The following is a 13,190-nucleotide window of genomic DNA, read 5'->3' as shown; positions in this document are numbered from 1 at the left end:
TTTTAATCTTTCGGTGTTTAAAAATGTTTTATACGTTGAAGGCTTAAAACATAACTTGCTTAGTATATCACAAATATGTGATAATAATCATAATGTTCGGTTTTCTAATCAAAGCTGTGAGATAATAAACAATAAGGGTTCTGTAATATTAACTGGACGTAGAACGTCTGAAAATTGCTATATTATTAGTGAATCCAGCTCATCTAATCAAACATGTTACATGGTCCATACAGACGAGACTGATTTATGGCACAAACGTCTTGGACATGTACATTATCGAAATTTATATCGATTGAGCAAACGAGAACTTGTAAGTGGTTTACCCAAACTTCAGAAATTAGATAAAATATGTGGTGAGTGCCAGATAGGCAAACAAACAAAGAACTCACACAAAAAGGTGAATTCAAATACCACATCAAGACCACTCGAACTTCTCCACATGGATCTGATAGGACCTACCAGAACGGAAAGTCGTGGTGGTAAAAAGTAATCTTGGTAATAGTCGATGACTTTACCAGATTCACTTGGGTAGTCTTCTTAAGGGATAAATTTGAAACCCTTGAAGAAGTAAGAAAAGTTCTCAAAAGGATTCAAACTGAAAAATTTTCTCAAATCAGTAAAATTCGTAGTGATCATGGATCTGAATTTGAGAATAGCAATTTTGAGAAGTTCTGTACCGACCAAGGAATATTACATGAATTCTCTGCTCCCAAAACTCCTCAACAAAATAGAATTGTAGAAAGGAAGAATAGGGTGCTTCAAGAAATGGCTAATGTCATGTTGAATAGCATGAAGCTCTCTAAAAATCTTTGGGCTGAAGCAGTTAACACAGCTTGCTATATTATTAACCGAGTATACACTAGCAAAGATAATAATAAAACGGCTTACGAATTGTGGTTCAATAAAAAGCCTACTGTTACATACTTTCGAATTTTTGGCAGCAAGTGCTATATTTTACGTGATCATGAATATTTGGGAAAGTTCGATACGAAGAGTGATGAAGGTATTTTTCTAGGATATTCTTTAAACAGTCGAGCTTATAGGGTCCTGAATAAAAGGACTGGTGTGATTCAAGAATCCATTAATGTTGTCATTGATGATCACTTAAACACACCAATCTCTAATTCAGATAATGATGAAGTACTAATCATTGATAAACCCGATACTTCATCGAATTAGACTGATTCTGAGTTAAGGACTGTTAAAGATCATCCAACCACACAAATTCTTAGAAACCCTCTCACTGGTGTTCGCACCCGTAGACAACTTGAGGATATATGTAATTATGTATGTTTTACATCCCAAATTGAACCATCTAACGTAAAAGAAGTTCTGGCTGATGAAAACTGGATTGTTGCGATGCAAGATGAACTCAACCAATTCGTAAGAAATGATGTTTGGTATCTCGTACCAAGACCTAAAGATAAACACATCATTGGAACAAAATGAATTTTCAAAAATAAGTCTGATGAATGTGGAAATATAATTAGAAATATGGCTAGACTGGTGGTACAAGGTTATACTCATATTGAAAGTATTGATTTCGATGAAACCTTTGCACCATTGCGAGCCTTGAATCTATCGGACTATTTATATCCATTGCATGTTTTAGAAAGATAAAGATCTATCGGATGGATGTGAAAAGTGCTTTTCTAAATGGCGATTTACATGAAGAAGTCTATGTTGAACAACCAATGAGATTTGAAGATTCCAAAAATACTGATCATGTATATCGGCTTAAAAGGCACTTTATGGATTAAAACAAGCACCTAGGGCATGGTATGAGAAACTAATAAAATTTCTTTTAAGTCATAATTTTCAAATGGGATCTATTGATAAAACTCTGTTTGTTAAGAAACATAATGATCATATCTTAATGGTACAGATTTATGTTGATGATATCATTTATGGATCAACTTGTACTAACTTGACTACTGAGTTTGCAGATTTGATGAAATCACAGATTGAAATGAGCATGGTTGGGGAATTGACTTATGTCCTTGGATTGCAAGTAAAGCAACAACTGAAGGAATATTCATTTCTCAATCTAAGTATGCCTTGAACCTAATCAAGAGATTTGGATTTGAAAATGGCAAAAATTTTGATACTCCTATGAGTACTACTCGAAACTATCAAAAGACTCTAATGGTAAAAATGTTGACTCAAAACTTTATCGGAGTATGATTGGTAGTTTGTTATATTTAACGGCTAGAGAACTGATATTTCTCTAAGTGTTGGTATTTGCGCAAGATATCAATCGATCCAAAAGAATCTCACTTGATTCTTTGTCAAGCGAATTATTAGATATGTCGCAAATATTGTTAATCTTGGTCTCTGGTATCCTCATGAAACCAATGTCCAATTAGTTGGGTACTTGGATGCTGACTGGGCGGGTAATCTAGATGATAGAAAATCAACTAGTGGTGGTTGTTTTTCATTGGAAATTGTTTAGTTTCTGGTTTAGTAAGAAACAAAATTCTATATCACTTTCAACAATTGAGCTGAGTATATTGCAGTTGGTAATGCATGTACACAGCTTGTTTGGATGCAACGAATGCTAAGTGATTATGGAATTAAACAGGATTCTATGTTATTACATTGTGATAATTCCAGTGCGATAAATATTTCAAAAAATCCTATTCAGCATTCTCGTACTAAGCATATTGACATTAGATTTCATTATATAAGGGAATTAGTAGAAGAAAATGTTATATCTCTAGAATATATTCCCACTGAAGATCAACGTGCTGATATTTTCACAAAACCTCTTGATAAAAGCAGGTTCAAAAAGATGAAATTTGATCTTGGCATGTGCATTTTAAATTGATAATTTATGCCTTCTTTTATAATATTGTATATATTTGCTAGATTATATTTCAATTTTTGTAAAATTTGCAAGTATATTGAATTTTTGGGGTTTATACGACCAGTCGTGAGTATACACGACCAGTCGTACTACGACCGGTCGTAGATACCCACGACCGGTCGTGGAGCACGGGTTTCACTTCAAATTGGGGATTTTTCACTTTCTTCCTCATTTGTTCTTTCTTCTCCTTGGAGCCGAACTTCGACTCGTCGAACCCATCCTTCAAGTTCTTCAAGGTTAGTGTTCCAAATCCGTTTTTCTTGCATATTTGTGTCAAGATTGCTTCCTTTTCTCTCTTGAAGCTTTCTATCTTGAAAATCATTGAGGTTTGGAGTTTGGGTTGTGAAAAATCTGTTTTAAGCAAACCCACTTCTCAATCCTTTACAACTTCTTTATTCCTTTAATTCCTTGTTGCAAATGGCTTCTAGAGGAAGAAAAACTACTTCACGTGGTCCTTCTTCTTCCTCCAGATCAACCCCTATCTCTAAACGCCATCTTCTTGTTCCCAATGATGATCCATCATTTGGTAGGGACATTAGATCTCGTAAGGTTATCATTGAACATCCTGTTGATGTCAATCACATTGCTCCATTTGACATCCTTCCTATGCTTGAAGCTGTAGGTTGGACTAACTTATTGCATTGGGGTGGGCCTGCATACCGGTCCATTGCCCAATCCAGGTTTTCATGTATTAGTGCATTTTCACAGGATAATTTAACTTTTCAAATTTCTACTAGAGAAGGGCCATTTGACGTTGATCGTCATTTAATTTCAGCCCTTATGGAAATTCCTGTGAATGATGAGGGTATTCCAATTCATAACTTAACTGATAAACCCTCAATGGCTGAAAAACGTATGCTAACTAGAGACTTGTGCAATATGGATGTTCAATGGACTCAAAAAGGGAATGCGCTCCCCGCAAGGTATTTGTTACCCAAATACAGAATTCTCCACAGAATCTTTGTGTCTAATCTGTATCCTCGTTCGGGTAATAAATTTGACCTGACTTCATTTATGGTTCGTGTTATCCATGCTATCTCAAATGGTACTCAGATTTGTTTGCCATCCTTAATCTGTCATTTCATTCTTCAGTTTCGACTCCATCCTGGTCATAGTGACATTCCATTTGCATACTTTATGACTGTATTGGCTACTCATATGTTAGTCGATATGCTAGTTGATGAAGCACCAATCCATCATCGATCTTCAACAATACAAATATTAATAAGATGAAGTTGGATCTGCTTCATGAACAAGGTGGTGGTGGTGGTGGTGGTCATGAAGAAGCTGGTGTTGACATTAATATGGATGACATTTTTGAGGAACCGGATTCTGACTCAATGATCCCGATTTTGTACCATCTGATGTTGATGCACGTCTGAGTGCATTAGAAGGTAAAGTTGAGAATATAAATGTTAAGTTGGAAAACATGTCTGTTGCTCATGATTTGCAATTCAAGTACATGCGCAAATATCTTAGGCGCTTGAACAAAGGCATGCACCAATTTGATCCTTCTATTCCTGCTCCATCTTCAAGTTCTAGTTCTGACTAGTTTCTATAAGACTTTTTGTATGTAATAACTTTCTTACTTAGCACTTGGCTAATTTTGATTTGGATTCTATCTATGTTTAATGCTGGATATTTGTTCTTGATGTAATATTTATGCTGGATATATGTGATGCTATCTTCAGTATCTCTATGACTCTTTTATTATACTCTATTTCCTCCTTCTGTTTACTCTCATTCCTTTATTTAGTTCTCCTTTGTCATATTGTGACAAAAGGGAGAGAATGGTTTGTTGTTAATATGATTGTGAGAGGAGTAGCATTGGTTATGTTACTCAGGGGGAGTGGGGTGTCAAGGGGAATATATGTTTGATCTTGAATATATGTTTGATCTTGTTGAATGATAATGGTTGAATGTTGAAACTGGTTGAATGTTGAATGTTGAATATTGATTTATAGGTATTAACTAGTTGTTTTACTTTTGTTTATCATGGTTATGTGTTTTGTCACTAATTTGACAAAGGGGGAGATTGTAAGTGCTATAGTTTCTATCCTTGTTTGTTGTCAAATTTGTGATGACAAAATCACTGTTATGTTATATATAACTTGTAAAGCTCTCTCAAGGATCAACATTCATAAACAAGCTAAGCTTACAACAAGCAAAGCTCTCAAGTACAAGACTCAAGATCTTGAATGAAAGAACTGCTCACAAGACAAGACTCTGGAATGAAAGAACTGCTCACAAGACAAGACTCAAGTTGAAGTCAAGACTCAAGCTGAAACTCAAGCCACTTTCAAGATTGAGTTACGTGAAGAGTTCAACTACATCAAGACTTCACTATGCGTGTAATAGCCTCCCAATCACTAGTAGCTCACCCAAGCTCCTCAGGCCCTGCCCACATCAGTGTCCGCCCACGTGCGCCCGCCCACATGTGATCACAGTGATGGAGCGTCACAATATCTCCCATCGAGGGCAGATCCGAGTCTAAGTGCAATAAGTGGGCTTTCTTACCCTCTCTATCGCGTAATAAACTAGACTTTCCTATGGGCTCAATATATACACAAGGTTGCTCTAAGGTGTAGGTATCATGATGCTATGCTATCACATACTCATAATCAGTATCGATAACCGGCACTGAAAATCGGTCTCGACAATTGGCCTCAGTATTCGGCCCCGATAATCGGCCTCGTCAATCAGAATCAGCCTCGATAATTAGAATCGGCCTAAGGGAAGGTCACAATGTGGACATTTAACCATCATCACCCATCAATATGGACATTTAACCATCATTGCTCCCAAGGCACGGCCAGCCATAAACATCATTATATAAACTATTATGGAATCGCACATTGCATTAGACCTTATATACATCCCATTGGGCCTCGCCCATGGGCCTCAAATATATCAAATGGTCTGCAACACATGGGCCTCATATATATCAAGGTGGGTCTCGGCAACGGGCCTTATACACATCATGGTGGGCCTCAACAACGGGCCTCATATATATCAAAGTGGGCCTCAACAACGGGCCACAAATACATCAAGATGGGCCTCATATATATCAAGGTGGGCCTCAATGGATGGGCCACAAATACATCAAGATGGGCCTCATCACATTGGCCTCATATATATCAAGGTGGGCCTCAACAGATGGGCCACAAATACATCAAGATGGGCCCCATCACATCCCCAAAAGAATCATTTTGAAGGATCATTTGGACCATACCACAAATAGCAATGGAGATAATAATTTTCACGATTAAATAAATCGCAGGGCTCACTATAAAGTTTATTCTCCAACCAATCAAATCATGAGGTCATAAAGACCTAGATTAAGTGGGAAAATAAATTCCCTATTGATCCAGAACTTCTGTGGCCCAATTGAGTTTCAATGATAGACATTTAAATCCCACTATTTTCGGTAATGTGGTCCACCTTATCCTAGATCTGTCTGATTTTTTATCTCAAGCCATAAAATTATCTGTCAAAATGGTTGGATGGTTTGGATGCAACACATGCATCATGGTGGGTTCCATAGGGATGGATGGTATAGATAAATCACATACCTCATGGTGGGGTCCACACGTGTGGAATATAATACATACATCAGTGGATCCCACCATAATGTTTATTTTCCATCCTATATGGTCACATAGACTCGGATAAGGAGGAAAAATAAATTTCATAATGATCTAAAACTTCTGTTACCAAAAAAAAAGGTTTCAATGGCAGACGTTCAATCACACTGTTCCCTGTGATGTGGGCCACCCGAGCACCACATACGGCAGATTTTGGGGTGGCCCACGGTCCCAGAAGGAGGCCTACCAAATGCACGGTGTTGATGTCAACACACATCATGTTAGGGCCCACTGCAGGGACCCACATCCCTACCCATTCCCGTATGCAGTAGCAGCCAGATGCTGTTGCAGGATGTCAGCAGTAGCGCTTGCTACATAATAGTTTTTTTTTTTTGTTTTTGGGGTTTGTGTGTGCTTTTTCCTAGGCGGGGCCTACATCAGGTGAATCCAACCCAACCACTGGATTCCAAGACTCAAGACGGACCAAACAAGCCCAATATGCAATGTGTTTTGGCGGGTAGAAACATCAAGGTTGATTTCAATGGTAAAAACCAATGTTTTTGAGGCTATGGCACACCAGAAAATCGGATTGGCTTCATTTTTTGGCTCAATGCCTAAAATGACTTGACGTCGTGGAGTAAAGCCATGCATCAAGGTGGGGCTTACATGAATAGCTCACCATAATGTTGAGAATCAAACTGATATTTTTATTTTCACTGGACGTCCAACATCCCTAGACGCTGGACGGTTTGGGCGCAACACATATATAAGGTGGGCCTTGCTCAGGTGGGCCACCAAATGTATGGATGGTGTGGATAAGACATACATCAAGGTGGGGTACATCTGGGTGGGCCACACGGCCACATCATCACATAAGAAAAAAATGAAAAAGAGAGGGAGAGAGAGAGGGAGAGAGAGAGAGAGAGAGAGAGAGAGAGAGAGAGGCACGCGTATGATGGAGGGACCCTGCCATTATGGGCCCTTCCTTCCATAAATCACAACATAAATCAAGTGGGTCCCATTACATGTGGGCCCACCGATCAAAAATCAACGGTGGAGATTACCTCTCCACCAAAATGAAAGGTCTAGATGACTCTTTAAATTTAGAAAGTAAACATCATGATGGGGTCCATGGAGATTGGCCCCATCATGGAATGATCATGAGAATCATAGTGGGCCATCGGCCACATCTAGGGTCCAAAGTGAGATCCATACCATCAATCGGTAGGCCCCACTTGGCCCATCAAAAAACATGAAATTTATGCCTATAAAACACCCACCGTTCGATCTTCTTGGTCTGATGGAATGTTGAGCTCCTTGTGTCTCACTTGATGGAAGGTGATGAGAGATGAAGGGCTAGGATGATAGATCTTGGACGAGGAAGTGGGCCACACACTGTAAGTGCTCTGGTTTCCTACTCTTTTGGTTGTCAAATTTTATGGTGCCAAAACCTCAATCTATGTCTTGTGTAGCTCATACGTGTATATGTTCAAGACATTACATCACCTTTCTAAACACTTTGCTTCAAGTCAAGAACGAAGAACTACTTCAATCTATTTCAAGAAATGCAAGTACAAGATACAACGAAAGAAGTGATCTTGTTCAAAGACTCAAGTTAGTGTACAGCGAAAGATGAAGTGTAATTCAAGCTCTAGAAGATCTCAAGCTCAAAGTTACATCTAGTAGAAAGATCTCAAGCTTCACAATCTTCAAAGGTCAATTATCATTTGAAGAAATGAAGTCTCAATGTTCATACCTCACTTTCAAGGTATGATTGGCCTTAGATTGACCTTAGGGTAGGTCATTTTGTATACATAATTCAAATTGAATCATTTTATAGATGTTTGGTCTGTTCTAAACTAGTCCTAGCTCTGGCTCGACCAGCCCAAGAAATTCCTAGACCAGTCCTAAGTTGTTGCAATTTTTCAAAATTTTTTGGTTGAGCTACGACCAGTCTTGGAGACTGCTCGATTAGTCGTAGGAACAGTGTTGACTCGTTCTAGGACTAGTCATGCACCTTTGACTCAAACTACAGTGATCAAATTAGGTGCCTCACGACCACTCATAGGATGCTCACGACCAGTCGTGGATGGCTCATGACCGGTCGTGTACATCTTACGACCAGTCGTGAAACGGTTTTATCTGATCGCGCTTAAAATTTTAAAAATCTGTTCGGCCTACGACCAGTCGTAGTGTCCTTAAGACCAGTCATAGATGTGATTTCTACAACTATAAATAGAACATGAATTTAAGAGTTTTATAACCCAATTCAAGTAAAATCAAGGCATCACTCTAAGATAAGTCTGTGTTCATTCTTAAGCTAATTGTGCAAATTTAATATTCTCTTTTGTTAGCTTTTTCTTATTTGATTTTGTTGCTACATTCCAATTTTATTTGAAATAGGAATTGGGATATTCCACTTCTTCGAATCAAAATTAAATAGTGCTAGCCCTAATTGGATTTAATTTAAAATCAATTAGAACTTAGAACCATTTCAAAGTGAGTATTGGACATTGAACTCTCACATTCGAACTTCTACTCCGATTGGTTCTTCCGGGCTGCTACAAAAGGAGAAATTCAGGTATTTTACATATGTATAAATCTTTTATTATATTGGTTTCTTTTGAGATTGAGCCAGAAAATCTCATTGAGTTGGTTATCTGAGGAAAGCAAACAAACTCAGAAAGTGGGGTTTTTAAATTGTGTAAGCCCATTTGGAAGACACAATTGTGAAGGTTTTAGGTGAACCTGTGAAACCTATTTTCATAGTGAACGCTGATATCCCCTGTGTGAGGACATTATGAGTGGAGTAGCAAGCTGTGTGGTTGTTGTTTAATAGTTGGTGAACACACAGGCAAACCACTATAACTCTTTGTGTTTTGTGGATGTGTGTTTTATCTTTCTTATCTTTTATCATTCAAGTTTGTGGGATGTATGTGTGGATGTGAATGTTGTAATATTTACATTTCAAGCACTGTGGGGATTGTTGTAATAGTTTAGATTTCAATTCTTGCTATTTCCTTTCTGTTCCTTTACAATTTTAGCTTTTAATTCTCTAATTGTTCTAGTAAGGTTGTCCTGCTATAAACCCTTAGTTTTTATGGTGAAAGGTTGTCCTTAGAACAACTAGATTTTGTGATTGCTTTACATTCTGTATTGTGAATTATTATCTTTCCTGTTCTTGGCTATCTTATTGTTTTATTCCGCTGTTATTATTTTAAATTTGGCATAGTCCTATTCACCCCCCCTCCCCCCCTCTAGGACATATAGCTAGGCCTTTTCAAGTGGGATCAGAGCCTAATAGCTCATTTTAATTCTTTATATTTGGATTTATTTCCTGAGCTAATCGATCTAAGCTATTTATAAGATGTTAAATTTTGATAGCCTTTCAGTCACTAGGCCTCCACCATTTGATGGCTCCAATTATGCCTATTGGAAAGCCAGGATAAGGATTTTCCTTAAATCCATGGATGAGAGCGTGTGGCAAGCCACAGTGACTGAATGGAACCCCCTAACATTGAAGTAACTGGTATCGATGGTTCAAAATCAATAAAAGTTTTACCATATTTCACTTAGACCACAGTTAAGAAAAGTGAGAGTAGTGCCAATGCAAAAGCACTAAATACAATCACTTGCGCACTATCACCAGATGAATTCAAAAGAATTATATCCTGTGATACTGCAAAACAAGCTTAAGATATTTTAGAAATGACACATGAGGGTACTTCAATTGTCAAGAAATCTAAAGTCCAACTCCTCACAATCAAATTTGAGGAAATTCATATGGAAGAAAATGAAATGTTTATGGACTTTGATACAAGATTAAATGACATTGTAAACTCTATGTGGGGTCTTGGCGATAAAATTCTAGAAAGTAAAGTGTGTGCAAAAATACTGCGCTCACTTCCTGAACGGTTCAATTCTAAGGTAACCGCGATCCAGGAACTTCGTGATACGGACAATATGAGGGTAGAAGAACTACTTGGTTCTTTACAAACCTATAAGTTAAAATTTAAAGCTCCTAAAGTTAAATCTATCACTCTTAAATCTTCTAAATGTATTTCTCAAGAAAATTCTTATTTAGAAAATTCTTAAGATGATATGGCTCTTTTAGCGAAAAAGTTTTACAAGATTTTTAAAAGTAAAAAGAGGGTTGATTTTCAAAAATCAAATGATAAGAAAAGATCTAAAACCAGAACTTGAAAATCTTTAAAAGATAGTCAATGTTACAACTGCCAAGAATATGGGCATTTAGTAAACAAGTGTCCTAAAAAGGACAAACCCAAAAAGAAGAGTATGTTGGCTACTTGGGATGAATCCTCTGATTCTGAAGTTTATTCTGAATCAGAAGATTCTGAAACCGCGTTAGGTAGTGAAGTTAAAGCCCTTATGACTCTAGCCAAATTCACTTTTTCAGATAACGATGATTCAACAAGTGAAGAAAATCTGAACAGTGATTGTGAAAATGAAGAAGATCTTTAAGATGCTTACAATGCCCTATACAAGGAAAGCTGTAAAATTCTGTAAAACTAAAACTTCAAAAAGAAAAGTTTTTAAAACTTAAAGAAAATTTTGAATCACTTGTTTTAAAAAAATCCCACATTTCAGATTGTTTTGAAAAATCAAAATGTGATTTAGAGTTTAAAACTTCCCTGATTGAAAACTTAAAATCTGAAAATGAAAAACTAAAACTTGAAGTTTCTTCTCTTTTGAGTTTAAAGGATACATGGAGATATGCCCAAGGTGATCCAAAGTTAGAAAACCTTTTGTCTGGATGAAGAAAATGTAGCGACAGATCCAGTTTGGGCTAGGATAAAAGTGTTCCTCCTAAATAGAAGAATACTTCTCCTAAGTTTGTGAAAGGAGAATCTTCAAATTCAAAAGGAAATAGTTCAAATCAAAAGTTTTCTAAAAATGCTAAAACTTTTCAATCGTTCAAACCTAAAAGTAAATATATCAACTATAAAAATCAGAACCGAAACCCTTTAGCTGGAAAAATAGTTGATTTGCTTAAGGAGCTCTTAAAATCTAACTTAGTGGGTCATTCGTACAACAACTACAAACATAAGAAGACCAACTATACTCCTAAACCCAAAACAGTTATGAAATGGGTTCCTAAAATTACTTGCTTGGTTGCTCACATGGCTTTCAAAGCTTCAAGCCATTCAAAGTGGTACTTAGATAGTGGATGCTCAAGGCACATGACTGGTGATAAAGGTCTGTTCACCACTCTTAAAGATATGACTGATGGTTCAGTCACATTTGGTGATGGTAGCAACTGCAGGATTATTGGCCAAGGTACGGTTCAACTTTCTAACCTTCCTTTATTTGAGAATGTTTTGTATGTTGAATGTTTAAAACATAATCTATTAAGCATTTCTCAAATATGCGATAAAAATCATAGTGTTAAATTTTCTAACCTAGGGTGTGAAATATTAAACAAAAATGGTTCAGTAATATTAACTAGTCGTAGAACGTCTGAAAACTGTTACATCATAAGTGATTCTAGCTCATTTAATCAACTGTGTTACATGGTCCATACCGATAAGACCGAGTTATGGCATAAACGCCTTGGACATGTACACTACCACAATCTCTATAGATTGAGCAAAAGAGAACTAATAAGAGGTCTACCTAAATTGCAAAAAGTAGACAAAATATGTGGTGAATGCCAGATTGGCAAAGAAACTAGGAGTGCTCACAAAAAGGTGGACTCTAATGCCACATCTAAACCTCTCGAATTTCTCTACATGGATCTTGTAGGACCAACCAGTACAGAGAGTCGAGGTGGCAAAAAATACATATTGGTAATCGTGGATGATTTTACCAGATTCACTTGGGTAGCCTTCCTAAGGGATAAATCAGAAACCCTTGATGAAGTAAAAAGGATTATCAAATGGATCCAAACTGAAAAAGGTTCTCAAGTCAGTAAGATCCATAGTGATCATGGATTTGAGTTCGAGAATAGCAGTTTTGAGAAATTCTGTAGCGATCAGGGGATATTACATGAATTCTCTGCACCTAAAACTCCACAACAAAATGGAATTGTTGAAAGAAAAAATAGAGTGCTTCAAGAAATGGCTAATGTAATGTTAAATAGTATAAAGCTCCTTAAAAATCTTTGGGCTAAAGCTGTAAATACTACATGCTATACTATCAACCGAGTTTATACAAGTCAAATAATAAATCTTCTTATGAACTGTGGTTCGATAAGAAGCCTACTATCAAATACTTTCAAGTTTTTGGCAGCAAGTGCTATATTTTACGTAACCGTGAAAATCTGAGAAAGTTTGACACTAAAAGTGATGAAGGGATCTTTTTAGGATATTCTTTAAACAGTCGCGCATATTGTGTACTGAACAAAAGGACCGATGTTATTCAAGAATCTATTAATGTGGTCACAAACAATCACTTGAATACACCTGCCCCAAGTTCAGATAATGATGTTCTTTTAATTGACAAACCAGATATTTCATCAAATCAAACTAACTCTGAACTGAGGACTGTTAAAGATCATCCAACCACTCAGATTCTTGAAAACCCTCTCATTGGTGTACGCACTCGTAGACAACTAGAAGACATATGTAATTAAGTATATTTTACATCCCAGATTGAACCGGAAAACGTAAAAGAAGCTCTTACTGACGAAAACTGGATTTTTGCTATGCAAGAAGAGCTTAACCAATTAGTGAGAAATGATGTTTGGTATCTTGTACCTAGACCTAAAGATAAACATATTA

This window comes from Magnolia sinica, chromosome 10, assembly GCF_029962835.1.
Source record: "Magnolia sinica isolate HGM2019 chromosome 10, MsV1, whole genome shotgun sequence".
Classification (NCBI taxonomy): Eukaryota; Viridiplantae; Streptophyta; class Magnoliopsida; order Magnoliales; family Magnoliaceae; genus Magnolia; species Magnolia sinica.
The sequence above is the reverse complement of the archived record's forward strand: the minus strand, read 5'-3'. Positions refer to the sequence as shown.